General features: G+C 32.5%; 1 protein-coding gene across 43 annotated transcripts in view; it reads left to right on the top strand.

Annotated features, from left to right (window-relative positions):
* Positions 1 to 298: 298 nt before the first annotated feature.
* The window catches only part of LOC116349475 (sodium channel protein para), a 74423-nt gene continuing 68721 nt past the window's right edge, over positions 299 to 6000 (top strand). For 42 of the 43 annotated variants that reach the window (XM_031780947.1, XM_031780926.1, XM_031780921.1 and 39 more), the window contains exons 1-2: positions 299 to 609; positions 3327 to 3865. The gene's annotated coding sequence lies outside the window, so the exon portion shown is untranslated. Of the gene's footprint in view, positions 610 to 1034; positions 1094 to 3326; positions 3866 to 6000 lie in introns of those variants that run through there. The other variant, XM_031780901.1, reaches the window with a different exon arrangement.

The raw sequence follows: 6000 nt of genomic DNA, 5'->3' as shown, positions 1-6000 counted from the left end.
ACACAAACACATGTGTAATGTGGAGTGGTCTTAAAAAGGACGAATGAATGAGCTTTGGAATTCAAAACAAAATCACTATATCTGTCCCGTTTGTTCGTTGACAGCGATTCGTTTGTCATTCATTGAAAATCCAAGTTATATGGGTCATATAATTTCATGCATATCGGTTATGTTATGTGTGCGCGTGTTACATACCTTTGTCTCGTTCTAGCAAACTCGAAAGCTTTTTTTGTCGAGCTAAAGTAGTGGCTTTGCTGTTTCTGTGTTGAGGACTGCAGTTTAAGCGAGCCACCATAGAGAACGGGCCGGGCCATCGTACGTACAAGTGCTTAATAAGAAAAAAAGAAGAAAATAGCAGAAAAATAGTATAATTTAATTTTAATTTGTGTGAACAGTAAAAAATTTATTTTTTAACGTTTTCGTTTCTGTGCGTGAGTTTTTTTTAAGAACTAACACTACGGAATTACTAATAATAAGGAAAAAAAGAGACAAGAGTAAAGAATCAGATTATAAATTTTATGAAAGAACGTTTGAATAAACGAAAAAAAGAACACATAAACTCTTATAACTGATTTTTGTGTATACTAAAGGATTCAGAAACAGTTTTGTGTAAGTGAAAATCGATATTCATACGGTTAATCGAATGCTAAGTTGAAAAAGGGGAAAATATTGCAGTTGAAATGAATTAAATTTACCTTGTGCTATGAAATTTGTGATTTTTGAATTGTGATTTTTTTTTTCTCGTTCGGGCGATTTTCTTTTGCAATGGTTTTTCTCGGAAAGCTCAAGCTTCTTATAACAAAGTCAAAACAAATTACATAAAACTGATTTCTTCGAAAACGTTTTTCTTCGAAATAATCATTCATTTTTTTTTTTTCAAATATTTATGTTGAACGAGCATTTCTTTGGGTTTTAGTTTTTTTATTTTCTTTAAAGAATACACTTGAATCAGACATTTTACATTTGGACGAAAAATTTATTGTATTATAACGAGTGTTTGTGTGAATTAAATGGAAAACAAAAGTTGTGGGAAAATTTCAACACATTTGCTTGCACGCCACGGACACTATACGGTTTACATATATTTTGAAATGTATGTGAATGTATTTATTTTCTTTCTTTCTCAACACACACATTACATATATGGGTGGAATATATTTGTGAATAGTTTGTGGTGATTAAAATGTTGAATAATGAAGAAAATGGGTTCGGCAATGTCATGAGTGATTTTCTGTTGTTACTTGTTCACGAAAAATCTTCGTACAATTTTTCCAACATTTTTTTTCAACTATCTATGTTTGTGTATGCACATCAAGAAGTCATATTATTTTTGGAAAAAAACAAAACAAATTACATAACTCATTCGAGAGATGAAATCAATGAATAAACAGTGACAATTTTATATAAATTGTGTAATGACAAGTCAACACATAAATTCAATAAGTGGACAATTTGTTTTCTGTACACCATAGTCGATTTGTATTGGCTGAATGAATGTATATACAAGTAATAAAAGCCAGATATTAAGTCATTTCCATTGTTCTGCCACACTGACTAGTTTCCATACTAGGATGTGTGTGATTTCGGTACAACATCGGAATCCATTCATTGTATAAGTCATCAGCGTACCAAAATAACCACATCAAGCCCATAGATCCAATGACAAAATTTATTATAAAAGGTCTTATCACGAATCGAAAAGTTTTTCTTTATTTTTTTTTGTTCCTCGTAAAATTGAAATTAAGGTGGTGTTATTTGTGGCAACACGCGCCTGTATCTGTGTACAGCAACATTTATAGAAAGAACAAAATTATCGAAATAAATGACGATGAAAGAGAAGCACAGAAAAAAATGGAAAATATGAAAAACAAAATAGCTCAACGGAAACGAAATAATCAACAGAAATAAAAAAAGGAAACACCAGGCAAACATACACGGCAATAATAATAAAAACGAAAAAGGCGAAGAGAAAAAAAATCGATGGCATTGCGTGAGTCAAACGCGAAACGAATGAGCTTATATGTGAAATGGTTGAAGCGAGTGCCATGAACGACAACTAAAACGAATCATGAAAATGAATACTGCAAATGAGTAAAAGCGATTCAACCCATAAAAATGGAACGACCATCGCACAATTTTTTTTTCTCTTTTTCTCTCCAAGTATATTTTTCACAGAAAGAAAAGTTTCCCAAGTGAAATTATATTTAATTTTTCAAAAACATCCCATTAAATTTTCGAATCACCAGTCACCGATATGTATGATTAAAATGTACATATTTTCAATGTTGAGTGTGTATTATGCAAAATAGTCGTGCTGAATTTTTGTATGTCAAGTAAAGTGTAATCACGAAAATTTATGTGAACGAACACACTTTTTCAAAAACCGATGGATATTTATTAGCATTTTTTTCTTACGCTTACATATTTGAATGACTTAATCATCTTTAGTGCAGATGAAGCTATCAATCCCGAGAGTAAACCATTTTGGTTGATAAATTAGCCAAATTGTCGATCCACTCGATACATTTATTTGGCGCCGTCATTTTGCATGTAGACAATGAAGCAATTTTGTTAAAAAATTACCCGTCTTGATGTTGCTGAAATCAAAGCAATAACATTTTTAAATTGATTTTTTTTTCGCCATCCTCTTTGCTATACTCATACCGCGTATCCCTCTTCTGGATTTTGATCATAAAACAACGGTTGCGTTTGTTTGCATGCCATAAAATTTCAACAAACATAAATACCCGACGCGAAATCGCACTCAATTTTTTTTCTTGGATACTTGCGTAAGCAACGTCACATCCCACATTTATAATATCATGTAATCCAAGAAGTGTAAATTTAGCTTTTAAGAAATGTTATGTCATAGTTTTTGGTTGGGCAAAATAAAAAAAAACTAGAGAGAGAGGGAAAAAAGCTTAAAAAATATAATTATTGGCAAAGACGATTGGAATGCCGTATATGCACAGTTATCCCAAAGTCTGCGCAAGCAGCAAATCGCATAAAAAGCGTTCGTTCCGTATTCATGTTTGTGGTTTCGTTTTCATTCCATTCCGTGCGTCGTTTACCATGCCATTGAATACGGCACTCATGTATCGCGTCCTTCTTTTCCCATGTGCTTACTAGAGAGAGAGAGTAACCAAAAAAATACCCATACATGCAAAACAACCGAAATGAATCAATTCATCGTTTGACTCAATTTATTTATGTTAAAATCTTATAATAAATCGAGTTTTGTATTAAACAAGCAAATGTGTTGATTTAATGGTGATTTTTTTTATCTAAACATAAAATTCATCGAATACATATATTTCATTTTACAGGAAAAGAAAAGACAAATATAGAAATTCGTTTCCAAGTGAACCAATTTTTGGATATAAACAAGTGCAACATTTTTTGTGAAAAAGAATTTTCGGTATTAAGAGATTGAGTGAGAGTGTGTTGTTGTTACTGCTTCTCAATTTGGAGTCGCCGTGTTAAGTGATTTAGTGAGCTCGTGTTTGTATTCAACATCGTCATCATCCGTGCGCGTTGTGTTGTCATTCACTACCACAATAAAGCTCAGTGCCGTCATTAAATATATAATATAGAAAGAAAGTACATACACGCACGACAAAAGGAAAAGTTCTAGTCCGTCGTTTTTCGTTGTTGTTCGCAACGACGTCGTTTTATTTGGTTAAACGCATAAGGAATTCCATTTGACCCACCCAAAATTTTGTGCGCGCGCGAACCAAACCGCACAACTTCATATCTTTCGCAATAACAATCATTTCATCATCAAAACGGATAAAAATTGACATTTCGGATTTAATTTCGAAAAATCGTTGCCGTTGCAAAAATTTATTGTGTCAGTGTTTAGCTGGTAAGTTTTTTATTTCATTTGATTCTGAATATTTGAGATTTTTGAATATTTCGTTTGAAATAAAAAACGCGTTCTCGCTCACGACCTATCAAGGAGATTTCTGAGTCATGTGCAAAGCAAACGAAACGTTTGCGTATGCCGTTGCGTTGCGGATATTCGGAAGCTTTGCTTTCGTTCAGACGCTCTGTTAGTCGCATAATCAAACAAACAGGCGTTTGTTGAGTTGTGTTTGCTACGTAATCGTTGGTATGATGTTGTGCTTTCTAACGCAACATCTATGTGACTAAAACATTTCTTTAACGCTTCTTATTACAAAGAAACAGTCTAACCGTTGAAGTTTCTTTTATCGTTCTACATTTCATCGTTTCCGTTGGCAAATTTACATGGCATTTTTGCAGAAAAAAATTCACTGCACAAAGAATTTTATTTATTGCCACTTTACTTGATGCAATTAGTTCAAATTACAAACATTTACGATATTCGATCCATTTTTAATTTTATTCGTTGAAAGATAATAGGAGCTGCTTTAACACCAATCGAAAGGAATCGATCGAATATCGTAATCAATTTAGTCATATTATACAAGACTAATTTCGACTAGCCAAAAAATGTTCAGAATATTAAAGTATATATTCAGCTTTATTTTTGTCCCCATCCAATTTGATGACAAAACCAAAATGCGCGCTTTTTTGCGGCTCTTCGATATAAAAACCAGCATTCGAAGCAAGGAAATCTGAGCAGGTTTAACAACAATGCAATAATAATACACAATTCATGTTAGTCTGGTATAAAAATACGTTTTTTTGTGTTTATTTTGTCGCATTTGTGTGGGCTGTGTATAACAACAAAAATGGCAATAATTTCAGCTATTTCAATGTCATGCAAATAATAGTGCTCAATTTGTGTAAGGAAAAATGACAGTAGAATCATTTGGATTGCATTTTTTATATGTCTATACCCTCTTCTGTGTCGAAATGCCAGTGTGCTGATACGACGAATGTTGTAATTGACATTTTTTGGCAGAAATAAATTCGAAAAATGAGCAATGAATGCATTACAAATGCTTCTTTAAATTAAATAAATTCATCCAAAATCCTACGAAGTAAGCGACGGAACATTTAAAATTCTTTGGATGTTATGCCAAATGAATGTCAGTTCTTGAATATTTCATTTTCACATTTTTCATTAATTGGTTTTAATTTTTGATCCCAATTTTTCTACATCTACGTTCAACATGTTCAAATATATTCGCTTTTATTCAAAAAACGACGACAGGTTTCTTATAAAACGAGTTCAGAAGTCTGAAAAAATCGACATGGAAAGATTTTTAATGACTCGTTACTTCTATATCGACTAGAGTGTCTCTATATCTGTATACATTTCTTCTAAGATTGTGGAGGTGCACTAACTTTTATGTGAATTTCTTATTGCCTTGGCATGGGTTTATCACTGAATTAAGACAATTTTCCTTTTATTTGGCAATTTAATGTATTCAATCAACCACTTGAAAGGCATTTGCGTGTCCAATTCCGTCTTTTACGGATATATATGGTACGAGTGGTGTGTTGAGTGCGTGTCTATGCATCCTCTCAGTAAAATCGTCAACAAAACGGTCGGTGGTCGATGGGTAATGATTTTATCATGCTGATTTAATGCCAGTAAGCATTGTTTGACACAACAAATGGCATAAACTGTGATTTTGCACAATGAAAATGGCTAAAATATGGAAAATTGAATTTCATAATGGAATATGTAAATTTATAGTGTCACATTTTCATTTATTTAGCAGTCTACAGGCGCTATGAATCAAATGCACGCAACTTTATTTAATTATTACACATTATATCGTTTGTCAAATGGGCACTTTGGGACATTATTCACATTTAAACTTCTATTCTATGTGGCTTGGGTTTACTTCTTTCTCATCAGACTTGGATAGATTTAAGAACATGTATGAAACTCTCACGCGTAAAATGTGAAATGAAGAAAAGGAAAAAAATGAATATTCATCGCAGATATTTGGACGTGGTGAATTGAACGGAAAACTCTAAATCAATAAAAGTGAAAATGAATTTTATTTGCTATCAGCCAATGGAAACACAACATTTTTAAGCAATATATTTTATGTATTAATG

This window comes from Contarinia nasturtii, unplaced genomic scaffold (assembly GCF_009176525.2).
Source record: "Contarinia nasturtii isolate CC-2019 unplaced genomic scaffold, AAFC_CNas_1.1 Cnas_scaffold_2864, whole genome shotgun sequence".
NCBI lineage: Eukaryota > Metazoa > Arthropoda > Insecta > Diptera > Cecidomyiidae > Contarinia > Contarinia nasturtii.
Note: the sequence above shows the minus strand (reverse complement) of the source record. Positions and strands in the feature narration are given on the sequence as shown.